The sequence below is a fragment of the Rutidosis leptorrhynchoides genome, chromosome 7 (genome assembly GCF_046630445.1).
Source record: "Rutidosis leptorrhynchoides isolate AG116_Rl617_1_P2 chromosome 7, CSIRO_AGI_Rlap_v1, whole genome shotgun sequence".
Taxonomy (NCBI): domain Eukaryota; kingdom Viridiplantae; phylum Streptophyta; class Magnoliopsida; order Asterales; family Asteraceae; genus Rutidosis; species Rutidosis leptorrhynchoides.
In genome coordinates, this window is record NC_092339.1 from 381,243,997 (window position 1) to 381,261,094 (window position 17,098).

A 17,098-nucleotide genomic window follows, 5' to 3' on the forward strand; every position below is an offset into this window, starting at 1 on the left:
TACAAATTTATAATATAAAAATCATAATAATATTATTACTAATGATGTTGATAATAATTACTATTATATATATATATATATATATATATATATATATATATATAACAATAATTTTATTAATAATAATAATACTAATTATAATAGCACTAACAATAATACTGCTTATAATAACACTAATAATACTAATATTGATAATAATGAAAGTAATATTAATAATATTAATGTTATTACAACAACTATATTTTTTATCTTGCAATTTAATATATTAATATTACATGTTATAATATTTTATAATTATAATATATTTTATATTTTGGTACATACAAAATATTTAATATTTATATCTTCCAATATATTACAATATCCATATAGTCAATATTCATATATAGAAATTCATATATACATATATATATATATATATATATATATATATATATATATATATATATATATATATATATATATATATATATATATATATATTATGTTTTTAAATATCAAGTTTTAAATTATCTTCAGTTATTTGTCATAATACTAAATCACATAATAATTTAATTAATAATGTATAATTATTTACATATATACTTATTTATATATACATCTTTATTTACAACAATTGTTCGTGAATCGTCGGGAATGGTCAAAGGGTAAATGCATTCATGTAATCCGTTCCAAAGCTTTCGAGACTCAACATTACAAGCTTGCTTATCGTGTCGGAATAATATAAAGATTAAAGTTTAAATTTGGTCGGAAATCTCCGGGTCGTCACAATTTCGCTAAGTTTTCGCGGATAATTAAGCAATTCGCAGACCGCGGATATTTTGAATACTATAAATATAGAGCATGACCTCTCATTTATAGGTTGTTGATTCTCTGCCATTTGCTCTAGCCTTTGTGATTTTTCACTTGTGATTTTGCCCAAGGAATTTCTACATTGCGCTAAGGTGAATCATGCTAATTGACAATCAAGACCGGGTCAGGGTGGTTGTTCACTTGATTGATAAAGTGAAAGACGATCATCGGGGCCCAAAATAATCATCAAACATCTCATCCTTCATCTTATTATTGCACTCAATCCTTAATTAAGTGATAACTTGATATAGGATTGATCAACGAGCAAAGACGATCAGCTATTGCAGTTGGTAGCGGATCTGGCAATGGGTAGTTGATGGCAATCTCATCCATAAACTCTACCCTCTCGCGTAGTTTTAAGGCGGTAGCGAATGTTGAAAAATTTGTAGAAACAGGCTTGGATTTGAGAATTTTTCTAGCCAATTCGGGGAGATGTTGGCGGAGCTGGGTGAACTCAAGCTCCGCAGAAGCTTTAGAAGCAAGAGCGTTGTCCCGCTCTGTCGTTAGCTTTGCCACATTCTCCGACAGTGCTTTAATGGTGGCGTGAAAGTTGTTTTCTTTCTCAGCTGCAGTAGAAACTTGCAGTTTCAAGTCATCCACCGCGGTTTTTGCCGCGGTGAGTTCATAGGAGAGATCAACACGACGTTTTTCGCTGTCTTCAGCCTTGATCTTCTCAGCGTTGTACTTCAACTGTTCAGCCTCAAGAACATTGAAAAATTGTTCTTGACGGCATATCATGTCATACGCCGAATTAAAACACATATAGAAGTTCTGAACAAAGCTGTTATGCGCATCAAGCGCAGAAAGCTTCGAGAATTCACGGCGGAGTTCGCCTGGAATTGCCAACTTCATTTGTTGGCGCTAATCCAGTGCTGTCGCAGAAGAAGCGTAAGTATATCCCGACAAGCCATCAATTCTCACACCGTAAGAGTCAGGTGGAGTACGGAATAATTTAGTGATTTGCTCCGCAGTGTGTGGGCTTGGAAAAATTGGATTGAATGGTGAACCCCCTACAAAACAATGCGATTAATAAACTGGCAACATAAAAATGTAGTAAGTAATATAAATTAGAAATCATGTTTGTGACATACCAGTTTGCTGGTCCCTGATAATGCTAAAAACGAACATATATATCATAGCATTATTCCTCAAGAAAGACAAGCTTTTAGTTGCAATTGTTCTATTTACAAGTGATATTCGTTTAAATAATAAAAGGTGAAGACAAAAGACAGATTCGACGAATTGAAGACGCAAACGACCAAAAAGCTCAAAAGTACAAAAGACAATCAAAAAGGTTCCAATTATTGATAAGAAACGTCTCGAAAATACAAGAGTACAAGATTCAAAACGCAAAGTACAAGATATTAAATTGTACGCAAGGACGTTCGAAAATCCGGAACCGGGACCAGAGTCAACTCTTAACGCTCGACGCAACGGACTAAAAATTACAAGTTAACTATGTATATAAATATAATATAATATATAATTAATTATATTAATTATATATATATATTATATTTATAAATAAAAACCGTCGGCAGAGAAAGACTCCAAGGGACTGAGCTGTAATTTCATTCTCCGCGACTCGCGGAGTTTGAAGGCAAAAATGCCGCGAGTCGCGGAGCTCCAAAATGAAATTCTGCCTATAAAGCCAACCGAATTCTGATCGTAAAAATCATCTTTTTCTTCCTCATTCATACGTAAAATTTATATTTATATTTATAATTTATATTTTAATTTTAATTATAATTCTAATAATAAGGGTATGTTAGCGAATGTTGTAAGGGTGTAAGTCGAAATTCTGTCCGTGTAACGCTACGCTATTTTTAATCATTGTAAGTTATGTTCAACCTTTTTACATTAATGTCTCGTAGCTAAGTTATTATTATGCTTATTTAAAACGAAGTAATCATGATGTTGGGCTAATTACTAAAATTGGGTAATTGGGCTTTGTACCATAATTGGGGTTTGGACAAAAGAACGACACTTGTGGAAATTAGACTATGGGCTATTAATGGGCTTTATATTTGTTTAACTAAATGAAAGTTTGTTAATGTTAATATAAAGATTTACAATTGGGCGTCCCTATAAATTACCATATACACTCGATCGGACACGATGGGCGGGGTATTTATATGTACGAATAATCGTTCATTTAACCGGACACGGGAATGGATTAATAGCCACTAGAATAATTAAAACAGGGGTGAAATTACATTCAAGGGTAATTGGTGTAATTGCTAACAAAGTAGTAAAACCTTGGTTTACACGCAGTTGATAACCTGGTGTATTCATTAAACAAAGTATTAAAACCTTGTTACAATTCGAATCCCCAATTAGTTGGAATATTTAACTTCGGGTATAAGGATAATTTGACGAGGACACTCGCACTTTATATTTATGACTGATGGACTGTTATGGACAAAAACCAGACGGACATATTAAATAATCCAGGACAAAGGACAATTAACCCATGGGCATAAAACTAAAATCAACACGTCAAACATCATGATTACGGAAGTTTAAATAAGCATAATTCTTTTATTTCATATTTAATTTCCTTTATTTTATATTTAATTGCACTTCTAATTATCGCACTTTATTTATTGTTATTGTATTTAATCGCACTTTTAATTATCGTACTTTTTAATTATCGCAAGTTTATTTTATCGCACTTTTATTATTCGCAATTTCATTTATCGTTATTTACTTCACGCTTTAAATTAAGTCTTTTATTTATTTAATATTTTACATTTGGTTTTAACTGTGACTAAAGTTTTAAAATCGACAAACCGGTCATTAAACGGTAAAAACCCCCCTTTATAATAATAATATTACTTATATATATATATTTGTATTTTTATAAAAGTAAACTAATATAGCGTTGAGCTTTGTTTAAAAAAGATTCTCTGTGGAACGAACCGGACTTACTAAAAACTATACTACTGTACGATTAGGTACACTGCCTATAAGTGTTGTAGCAAGGTTTAAGTATATCCATTCTATAAATAAATAAATATCTTGTGTAAAATTGTAGCATATTTAATAGTTTTTCCTAGTAAAATATAAACTATTTCGTATACCTTAGCTTTGACATCAAGTATTTTTGGCGCCGCTGCCGGGGAACCTCTTAAACGCCGGAAGCGCAACGCTAATATATATATAAAAAAAGAGATTTTTAGTTAACTTTTATTAAAATTCGTTTTTGTAAAAATACGTTTTAATTATTCAAAAATATAAAAAGAAAAACAAAAATATAAGTATTTTTAAGATTTTGTTAAATATTTAAGTTTTATAAGTTTCTTTATTTTTATTTTAGTTTATAAAAATATAAGTTTTATTTAAATATCTTTTATTTATTTAAAAACAGAAAACAGAAAATAAAAAAAAAATAAATAAAGAAAAACGCATCGAATTTAATAAGCTATCATCTGAATTTCTGAACCCCGCGACTTGCGGGGTTTTCTGCATTAATTACTGCGACTCGCGGAGCTGCTCTGACACGCGAACAGGAAGCCCTAAAACTGCATTTAATACGGATTATTAATAATTATTATTATTATTAACCCTAATTATTATTATTATTATAATTAATTTTATTTTAACTTTTACTTTTTATTTAATTTATGTATTTAGTATTAATTAGTTTTATTAAATTGTAAAATTAATAGTTTTAATAAATAAATAATATAAAAATAATATTTTTATAAAAATTGTAATTTTTACAACTTTTTGTATATTTTTATATTTTGTCCCTTTTTAATTGTTTTAGCGTAACTTTTGTATTTTTAGCTCATATTTAGTTGTAAACTTAGTTTTTGCCATAGTTATTTTTACTCCTAGATTTTTAGGCTTTGCCGTAAAATCCCTTAAGTGCTTTTTCTTTAGACTAAGATTTAGGTACTCTAGAATTTTGCGACACCTTTTTAAGTTTTAGTTTCTTTTTAAGTTATTTCCATTTGAGATTTAGTTTTTCTTGTAAGCTTTAATATTTTTAGACACCTTTTACCTATGTATCAATTATCATTCCAATTAGTAATCTCAATTTGCGATTATAATTTTAAGTTAGTTGTAGTAATAAGGTTAGGTTAGTCAAGTATTTTTAAGTTTTTATAAGTTTCTTTTTTCCGTCACCTTTTATTTTTCAACCATTTTTATTTTTCAACCTTTTCCGACGAACTCTTTTTCTTTCTTATTTCTCGCTATTCTAGTTTTAGGACATAGATTTTTATTCTACTTCTTATCTAAATTTCTTAAAATTACGAAAATTTATTTTAAGTGGTTAAATTGATAGACATCAAAATTTTCTGGTTCGTAGTAATAGTTGGATTTGTACGTGGACCGGGTTATTGGAGCCAAACAGTCCTCAATTATATTGAGACCAAACGAATCCTGCCCCTCTGCTGCATCTTTTGGCTATTCGAAACGTGGGCAAAATCAGAAAAGTCTATTAATTGGATAACTTATTATAATTTTTCTTTCCTTTTTAAAACTAATAGGATATTCAGTGAATGCACCGAGCAAGACGATCACCACCTTTTGTACGTTCACCACCTGTAACTAGATCAAGACATTTAGCAAATATAACCGCCGTTGATTTTTCTTTAGAATCGTCATCCAGTCAACCAAGTACTTCAGTTCAAATTTCCGATAATCCATTTTTTGAACCCAACCTCACAATTGAGAATCCGGAGAATATTCAGGAACGGTTCGTAGATCCTGAACCACTAAACTTTCCTCCGGAACCACCAATCATTCAAACAGAGATTGTTGAGGAACGAACCATTAAATCAGAATCATCTAGTGATACCGATTCAACAAATTCAATTATGGAGAATCTGGAACCTTTAAGTATGGAAGACCGAATGAGAGCTAAACGCACTGGCTAAGGTCACGCAATTACTCATCCTGACATTAATGCGCCAGATTATGAAATCAAAGGACAAATTCTACATATGGTGACTAATCAATGCCAATTTAGTGGTGCGCCGAAGGAAGATCCAAATGAACATCTTCGTACCTTTAATAGGATCTGCACACTATTTAAAATCCGAGAAGTTGAGGATGAACAGATATATCTCATGTTATTTCCCTGGACTTTAAAGGGAGAAGCCAAAGATTGGTTGGAATCATTACCTGAAGGGGCGATCGATACATGGGATGTTTTAGTTGACAAATTTCTTAAACAATTCTTTCCTGCATCTAAAGCCGTAAGACTTCAAGCAGAAATTGTTACGTTTACACAGAAACCAAATGAAACTCTATATGAGGCATGGACAAGATATGGAAAGTTGTTAAGAGGATGTCCGCAACATGGTTTAGACACCTGTCAAATAGTACAAATATTCTACCAAGGATGCGACATCACTACAAGAAAAGACATAGATATAGCAGCTGGTGGTTCTATTATGAAGAAAACCGAAACTGATGCTTACAAAATTATTGATAATACTGCTTCCCACTCACATGAGTGGCACCAAGAAAAAGATATCATTAGATCATCTAAAGCAGCTAGAGCCGATTCTAGCCATGACTTAGATTCCATTTCCGCAAAGATAGATGCTGTGGAGAGACGAATGGAAAAGATGACTAAGGATATTCACTCAATACGAATTAGTTGTGAGCAGTGTGGAGGACCACATTTGACAAAAGATTGTCTCAGTATTGAATTAACAATGGAACAAAGAGAGAATATTTCATACATAAACCAAAGGCCTGGAAATAATTATCAGAATAATTATCAACCGCCAAGACCGATTTACAATCAAAACCAGAATTATAACCGAAATATTCCATACAACAACCAACAAGGTCCTACCAATCAACAAGTATCTAATAACAATTACAATCAGCAAAGACCTAATTTTCAAAACAAACCACCACAACAAACCGATGATAAAAAGCCGAATTTAGAAGATATGATGAAGAAGCTAGTTGAAACTCAAACGCAATTTTTCACATCTCAGAAACAAACCAATGAACAAAATGCTCAAGCATTTAGAAATCAACAAGCTTCTATTCAAAATCTGGAACAAGAAGTAAGTAACCTAGCAAGGTTAATAGGTGAAAGAAAACCGGGAAGTCTACCTAGTGATACAAATGCTAACCCCCGGAATGAAACAGCTAAAGCCATTACCACAAGAAGTGGTACAACACTTAAACCACCTGAAATACCTGTAACTTCTGATGAAGCCATTCCTACTCCACAAGAACCACAACCTGATCAAGATAAGGAAAAAGAACCGGTAGTTGAAAAGATTAATGAAGATAACACAGCTAAGGCTAAACCTTATGTTAAACCATACCAACCACCACTTCCTTATTCGAGTAAAATGAAGAAAGAAAAACTTGAAGCCGAGCAATCCAAATTCTTGGATATGTTTAAACAGATAAATGTAAATCTTCCTTTCATAGATGTGATTTCAGGAATGCCTAGATATGCTAAATTCTTGAAAGATCTAATCTCAAATAGAAAGAAAATGGAAGAACTCTCGGCTGTTACTATGAATGCTAATTGTTCAGCAGTGCTGTTGAATAAGATACCAGAAAAACTATCTGATCCAGGAAGTTTCACAATTCCATGTTTTCTGGGTAGTCTTAGTTCAATAGAAGCATTGGCAGACTTAGGTGCTAGTATAAATCTAATGACGTATTCACTATACGCTAAACTAGACCTTGGAGAATTGAAACCAACCAGAATAAGCATACAACTAGCCGATAGATCAATAAAATATCCTAGAGGGATAATGGAGAACATGCTAGTTAAAGTTGGTACTTTAGTATTTCCAGTAGATTTTGTTGTTCTGGACATGGAAGAAGATTCTCAAGTTCCTCTCATATTAGGAAGACCATTCTTTAACACGGCTAAAGCAATGATAGACGTGTTCGGTAAGAAACTGACCCTAAGTATAGAGGATGAGAGTGTTACCTTTTCAGTTGATAGAGCAATGCAACAACCACAATCTACAGATGATACATGTTATTATATTCAAACTATAGATGCACATGCAGAATTATTAGAAGAATTTCCAGAATTACAAGGAACAGGAGAATGTTCTTTAGGAGAAGGTAATGAACCAATTGATGAAGCTGAAATGTTAGCTACACTTATAGCTAATGGATATGAACCAACAACAGAAGAAATTCAAATGCTAAAAGAAGAAGACAGATATCGATACAAATCATCGATAGAAGAACCTCCGAAATTAGAGTTAAAGCCACTTCCAAACCATTTGGAATACGCTTATTTACATGGTGAATCTGAATTACCTGTAATAATATCGTCTTCTCTTACTGAAAATGAGAAATCACAACTCATTTCTGTGTTGAAAGCTCATAAACCAGCCATTGCATGGAAGATTCATGATATTAAAGGAATAAGTCCTTCGTATTGCACACATAAAATCCTTATGGAAGAAGGTCATAAAACGTATGTGCAACGCCAACGAAGACTAAATCCTAATATGCAAGATGTAGTTAAGAAAGAGATTATTAAACTGCTAGATGCAGGTTTAATTTATCCAATCTCTGATAGTCCATGGGTAAGCCCAGTTCAATGAGTGCCTAAGAAGGGTGGCATGACTGTCATTACAAATGAGAAAAATGAGCTTATTCCTACTAGGACTGTAACAGGATGGCGTGTATGTATTGATTATAGAAAATTAAATGACGCCACCAGAAAAGATCACTTTCCCTTACCTTTCATAGATCAAATGCTGGAAAGATTAGCCGGAAATAGTTACTATTGTTTTCTAGATGGATTTTCCGGATATTTTCAAATTCCAATAGCACCCGAGGACCAAGAGAAAACCACATTCACGTGCCCTTATGGTACTTTTGCTTACAAACGCATGCCATTTGGACTTTGCAACGCCCCTGCAACCTTTCAAAGGTGCATGATGGCGATTTTTCACGACATGATAGAAGAATGCATGGAAGTTTTCATGGATGACTTTTCAGTCTTCGGTGATACATTTAAATCATGTCTAGTTAATCTGGAACGAATGCTAATTAGATGCGAACAATCAAATCTAGTACTTAATTGGGAGAAATGCCATTTCATGGTTAAAGAAGGCATCGTTCTTGGACATAAAATTTCAAAAGAAGGAATTGAAGTGGATAGAGCTAAAGTAGATGTAATTGCTAAACTTCCACATCCCACCAATGTTAGAGGAGTTAGGAGTTTTCTAGGGCATGCCGGTTTTTACCGACGTTTCATAAAAGATTTTTCTAAAATTGCCACTCCTATGAATAAACTCCTAGAAAAGGATGCGCCATTCATCTTTTCAGATGAGTGTATCAAATCTTTTAATATTCTTAAAGAGAAACTCACTAATGCACCGATCATGATAACACCAAATTGGAATCTACCATTTGAACTAATGTGCGATGCAAGTGATTTTGTAATGGGAGCCGTTTTAGGACAAAGGATTGAAAAACGATTTCAACCTATATATTATGCTAGTAAGACGTTACAAGGAGCACAAACGAACTATACAACTACTGAAAAAGAACTTCTTGCTATTGTCTTTGCTTTTGACAAATTTAGATCATATCTCGTTCTAGCAAAAACGGTGGTCTATACCGACCATTCTGCTCTTAGATACTTATTTTCAAAACAAGATGCTAAACCAAGATTAATCCGTTGGATCTTACTCTTACAAGAGTTTGATATTGAAATCCGAGATAAAAGAGGAGCAGAAAATCTCGCCGCTGATCATCTTTCTCGTCTTGAAAATCCCGAATTAGAAGTTCTAAATGAATCAGCCATACAAGACAACTTTCCTGATGAATATCTATTGAAGATAGATTATAAAGAAATCCCATGGTTTGCAGACTATGCAAACTACTTGGTTTGTGGATTCCTTGAAAAAGGATTATCGTACCAAAGACGAAAGAAATTCTTCAGTGATATAAAACACTATTTCTGGGAAGATCCACATTTGTTTAAAAGTTGTCCAGATGGAATAATACGCCGATGTGTATTTGGAGATGAAGCTAGTAAAATATTAAACCATTGTCACACAGGACCAACATGAGGGCATTATGGGCCTCAACTAACAGCAAGAAAAGTTTATGAAGCTGGATTCTATTGGCCTACAATTTACAAAGACGCACACCTTCTTTGCAAATCCTGTGATGCATGTCAAAGGGCCAGAAAAATAAGTCAACGTGATGAAATGCCACAAAATGTCATCCAAGTATGTGAAGTATTTGACATTTGGGGTATTGACTTTATGGGTCCATTTCCAAAATCTCATAATAATCTATATATACTCGTAGCCATTGATTATGTATCTAAATGGGCGGAAGCACAAGCTCTCCCAACTAACGATGCACGAGTTGTAGTCAACTTTTTAAAACGTCTTTTTGCAAGGTTTGGAACACCGAAAGCTTTAATAAGTGATCGGGGTACTCATTTCTGTAATAATCAACTTGAGAAAGTTCTTAAAAGATATGGAGTAACTCATAAAATCTCCACCGCATATCATCCACAAACAAGTGGACAAGTTGAAAATACCAACCGAGCTTTAAAACGTATTCTAGAGAAAACCGTAGGATCAAATCCGAAGGAATGGTCCATTAAATTGGAGGATGCACTCTGGGCTTTTAGAACAGTCTACAAAACTCCAATTGGAACCACACCTTTTAGACTTGTTTATGGAAAAGCATGTCATCTTCCAGTAGAAATTGAACACAAAGCATTTTGGGCTTTGAAGACATGTAATCTTGATTTACATGAAGCCGGACGTCTACGATTAAGTCAACTAAACGAATTAGAAGAATTAAGACATGAAGCATACGAAAATTCGTTAATCTATAAAGAAAGAACGAAGAAATGGCATGATAAAAGAATCAGAAGTTCAAAAGAATTTAAAGAAGGAGACAGAGTTCTTCTTTTTAATTCACGATTCAAGCTATTTCCTGGAAAATTGAAATCAAGATGGTCTGGACCATTCATAGTCAAAAGAGTTTTCCCATACGGAACAATAGAATTAATAAATTCAAATGGAATTGAATTTAAAGTTAATGGTCACAGAGTTAAACATTACATACATGGTCCGATGGAAGTCGACAACGAAGTTAATCACAATTTCGACACCACAGCTAACTAAGTGTGGGGAGAATCAAGTCTTTAAAGGATAATATGTATTTCTGTTAGAGTTAGATTGTCTGTTTTCGTGTAGTTCTCGAAAATGGAACCCGAATGGTCTTTCCCTAGCAGACCCTAAAGAACTAGTCTTCTCCCCCCATTCTGAATTTTTATTTTTTTAGGTTTTTACGAAATGAAGACTGCCTGTGAACTAAACCATGGTCTAATGCTACACGCTTTGATCACTAAATGTAATAATGACATACTACCGAGTGAAATAGTATCAGTAATCAGAGAAAGAATGGACGGAGTTAGAAAAGAATCCAGATGCGAAGATAATAAGTTACAATTTGGTAAAGGAAAATCAAAATCCGCAGCGAAAAGAAGAGCACGACACCTAGAAAGATGTCACAAATGCGGAAAATGGTCACATGGAGGTAAATGTTCAAATAATCAAACCTATTCAAATACCGAATTTGTTACTTTATGCAGAAACGGACCGTTCATATGTTTAGAAGAAAAGACACTGAATGCTCGAGGTTACGCCTATGTAGCCATGGAAAACCAATTAAACCGACTATCTTATGAATGGGATAGATCATATAACTAAGAAATGTATTTCACAGGTATGTCTGTACAGTTTTTATTTTTATTTTTATTTTTAACCTTTTGATAATAAACGCTAATTTGTTCGCTAAAAAGTATTAAATTGGTATTGAATAAAATTAGGTTTGGCGACCGAAATTATTGATATCATTCAAAAATTTATTACATCACTGCGAAATTTAACGTTTATTCTTAAGGTATAAATATCTTTAATCAATCAACCCAAGATATTTCAAAAATTCGTCATGAGTCAAATTAGGTCTTGGAACCGAAATTACTTTACCGAAAAGAGGGGCGCATATTTTTGATAATATTTGATTGATTAAAGTGGGATAAAAAGACAAAAAGATTTTTAATTTTATTTTTACCATGTTTTTAAAATTAATATATAAATCTTAAATTAATATTGTAAACTTTGTAAAAATAATGTTTTTAAAATTGTAAATATTTGAAAAATTAATATAAGTTTGGTATGAATTTATAATATGAATTTTTAAATTAAGTTTGGTGTGAATTTTTAATTTTTAAAATATGAATTTTTAATTTTATGCATTTCAAATTTTAAGTTTGGTGTAAATTTTTAATATTAATTTTGAATTTTATATTTAAGTTGTGTGAATTTAAAAACAAAAATTTACTTTATCTCATAAAGTTAAGAATATGATTTTTAAAATTCGTCGTAAGTTGAAGACTAGGTCTTTGAACCGAAATTGCTTTACCCGAGGGAGGGACGAGAACTTTTATTATCATTATTTTTAATCTCATTGATTTAAAGTATGCCAAAAACATTAAAAAACAAAAAAATCTTAGCTTTTAAAACAATCGCTACAAAAAGACAAATTTTAAAATTTTGTCGAGGGACAGACTAGGACATCGATCCGAAACGACCTCGTCCTCAATAATAAGGAAAACAAAATTTTAAAAATTATTTACTTAATTGTTTTATAAGTTGAAGATTATAAAAAAAAAAAAAAAATATACCAAACTCCGCGAGTTGCGGAGTTTGGAGCTTTAATCTCCGCGACTCGCGGAGGGACCAAAACCCAGAAAAAAAATAAAACGTAAAAACAGATCAGTTCACTCCCCACAAAAACACACTGCGAAGAACACAGCGAAAAAACCCCGAAAAACCCGAAAAATACACCCCAAAATCACAATTTTTAACCGTTAATCACCAAATCTTTTGCTAAAATCATGTTGAGAAGGATGCTATCTAAGAATTACTCAAGAAAAACGGTAAATTTCTACACCTAAACACCATTTAATTCGAAATTTGATGTTCTTGAGCAATTTTTTTTCAAAATTTGATTTTGATGCTTTTTAGTGTAATTAGGCTTAAATTGTTTATGTATTATGCTTGTATAACCTAGATTGATGCTGTTTAACATGATTAGAAGCCTTAAACTTCAAATTTTGAATAATCTAGGGTTTGTGTTCTTGAGCAATTTGGGGCTTTTTGATATAAACAGGTTATGGCCGATTTTTGTCATGAATTGTTGCTAAATTAAGTAGTGTAACATGTCTAGGTAGTTAAATGATCCAAACTTTGAGCCTAAACATGATTTTGAGAATTAAAGTGGACTTTTTCAAGTCTAAAATTCATGAACTTGATTTTTGAAAGATAATGCCATTTGAGACTTGTTTAATTGCTAGTAATGATTATTTTGACATGTTATTTGAGTTGAATGATTATGAACTAGGCGAACATTTTCGTATATGCTTATTTGAAAAAGTGTAGATTTGATGAAAATATGAAAATGAGCTTAAGTTTGATATAAATTGATAATGTCATTGTAATTATTTTGATTGATGATTTTGCTGAATCTAATGCATATTTGGATGCACAAAATTTGTATTTGATGTGTTTTGTAGACTGAAAGGGGTGAATCTTCATCCCAAGCCCGCAATGCTCCTGCTGAGAATTTGGAACAACAGGAGGTGGATAACTACTACAAGCAGGATATACCTCATCCAGTCATGACCTTTTCCGATATGCACTTGGAAGAGTTGCACCCGAACCTGAGATTTGACAGACTTTGGATAGATTATCCAAAATATCAACGGGGTTTGCATACTCTTCATTCTAAGGTTGTTGAGGTACCGAGGGTCATAGAATGGGGACCCTTAGAAGATGTAGAATTGGCCGGGCCAATTAGGGAATTACTTGTACAGAGGTATGGTAATTCTACTTTTAATGACTGGGTACGTTTATTCACCATACGTAGACCTGTATATAAAGTATGGTGTGAAGAATTGTTATGTAGTATAGAGTTGAATGATCGGGTAGCTAGTTTAACCGATCGTTCTTTTATTAGATTTTTGTTAGGCGGTTCGATGCGCCACATGTCTCTACTGGACATGGCTCAGGCTTTACGTATATATACGCCTGAGGAGTTAGCGTCTGCCGATTGTAGAGGATTGATACTAAACGGTAGAAAGATAGATAAAAATTTTGATACACACGGTGTGTGGAGTCAAATGACAAGCCATCACCGTTTTAAAGGGGGAAATTACTCTTATTTGGATATAGATAGAGCCGAATTAAGAGTGATACATAGGTTTTTAGCTAATTCGATTACACAAAGGGGTAAGAACAAGGAAAAAGTAAATGAACAGGATTTGTTTTACCATATGTGTATTCGAGACCCACAAAGCGCTGTAAGTATACCGTATTGTGTGGGTTATTATTTATCAGCTATGGTTCGGGGGATGCGACCGCATAGCATAATAGGAGGTGGTATTTTTATTACTTTGATTGGTGAATATCTCGGTGTGGATATAAGTCGGGGGGGATTATTAGTAGAAGAACCAGAACCCCGCGATACTATAGGTTTAAATGTATACCATGGTGCGAAAGTTTTGAAGAGGCGAAATAACGCCGCAGTACGATACCATGGTAGACATCCACAGATGGAGAGAAACCAGCAGCAAGGTAATGTAGGAGGGGGGAATGAGATGTAAGAAATGCATAGGTTTATAGCTTCTCAGGAATACGAAAATGCTAGACAGAGAGCATTTGAAGATTGGCAAGTTCATCAGAACCAAATCATAGCTCATTGCCAACATATAGGTAGAAACTATATTCCTACACCGAAACCCATCTTCCCTCCTTGGTCTATAGAGATGCAGCCACCATATCCTACGTATGACCCTGCCGAAGCATTCTATAGCACCTATGGTTATGCCTGGAACCCCTATTGGTACCAATATCATCCTTAGTTTACTTATTATTTTTTTTATTTTGTAATTTGTAATTATTGATACGTTTAATACTTTTGTTAATATTGTAATCATTTTTATAATTATCTAACTTTTATTCTTAGATTTTAATAATTTTTGAATGTGGGGTAATATACCAAACTTCAAAAATATGTATATATGTTTGCAGTTTATCTTATGTACACAACAGGGTAAAACAACGCATTTTCAAAGACTGGCATTAAGTTCAGCAAAAGCAACTAATTTTGACGACAAGATGCAAAATATATGTGAAATAACAACAAGACGGAATGAACAAATGATGTGCACCATTTATCATTCAGCAAACAAACGCCAATATATTTGGAAACTTTGGTAAAAATTTAATCATTATCACACTAATCACCCTCAATAATTTAAATTGTTACTGATTTCTTGCAAATGAGGGCATTGCAAGATCTTAAGTGTGGGAAGGGGTTAAATTCTTTCGGATTTTAAAATTTTTTATCTTAAACACTTGGTTACCATTAAAAATACTAGTAAAGCAGTAGTTGTATTAGAATCTAGTGCTCTCTGATAAAAAAGAACAGCCCTAGTCTTATATACTAACTACCCAATTCTAGTAAAATTTTTAAAAATTTCCAATTAAATGAACTCAAATTCATGTTTATACATATTTATGAACGATAAAACTAGGTTTTAACACCGAAATTATTGTTACCTCGGAAAGGACATAAATTGAGAAACAAACTAAAATGTTAAAATTCATTTAAAATGAAATAGAGGACGATAAAAAGGAAAATAAAAGCCAAGTGTGGGAAAATTTACCAAGTTATCTTAAACATATGTCACATATATCTGTAACAAATAACTGAAAATACTTTTGCTTTGGACTCAACTAAACTGTTTTACCCGATGAAAGAAAAGAAGAGATGGATCTACACGATGAATCAATTCCATCATTAAAAGGAAGTAAAGTCTTCCGAAAAAGAAACGCGCTTCTTGATTTAGGTCATGAAGTTGTCGTTCAGACCAGCTGTAGGTTGACGAAAAATCTAGAAAAGTCATCACTAAAATCGGTTGGAAATCCACGGACCTCAGCATCAAACAGGGTCGCCAAGTGGTCAGATTTATCCTAACCATGAGAAGGATTTATCTCGTACAATGGGGGGGCACCATGCAAATTAGCTGGATAAGACTAATGAATCAGATCCCCAGAAAGGATAATCTCCTTAAAGATTAAAAATCAGCTTTTAAGACTGATATTACTCAATCCTAGAGATTGACCTTAAAGATTGAGAATTCAAACTCATGGAATTTGATGATATCTAAACTCGAGCTTGAACGAGAAAATATTTTGATCAAAATTATAAACCGATTTGTTTTCTGAAAACCCTATTTTCAATGCGTTCATTACCATTGAACGTAAAATCCTAGGAATTCACCTGGAATTCATTAGGTCACCTGAACCAAAACGGGTGTCAACCGTAAGAACGGTGGTTGCATAGTGGTCAAAGACAGGACCTTGTGCCATACCGAAAAATTATAAGGGTGAGCTTTACTATTACTCCTACCAAGGATAGTAATTGCGTCCGACACGTTATAGACCATAATTAAAAGCATGTCAGGGGACATTGCCTTAACAGTTGCTTGTTCAACGCTTTCCTTTACAACCGGACGGTAGTTTACCGAAAGGTAATATACGGGACAAGTAAACTGGACGTGTTGCTTTCCAAATACAAGGTTAGCAAGTGGGTGACACAAAACCGCAAGTTTTGAGCTAAAATTTTCAAATCTGAAACCCACCAAACCCACAAAAATATTTTGCAAACACCGGTAAAGGGTTATCCCGGAAAACTTATCTAGGGTAAAAACTAGATTTAATTTTCAAAAGATCAAATGTTTTCATAAAGATCCAATTTCCTTAATGGATCTAAATTTTTATAGTCATGTGGGACTGTAAACCATATCGTTACTACCATTGTTTATACCGCCGTATAGAAATCACTGATGTACAAAGTGTGAAGAATAAAGAAGTGATTCTAGTATTTCAAGACAATATTGCTTGAGGACAAGCAACGCTCAAGTGTGGGAATATTTGATAATGCTAAAAACGAACATATATTTCATAGCATTATTCCTCAAGAAAGACAAGCTTTTAGTTGCAATTGTTCTATTTACAAGTGATATTCGTTTAAATAATAAAAGGTGAAGACAAAAGACAGATTCGACGAATTGAAGACGCAAACGACCAAAAAGCTCAAAAGTACAAAAGACAATCAAAAAGGTTCCAATTATTGATAAGAAACGTCTCGAAAATACAAGAGTACAAGATTCAAAACGCAAAGT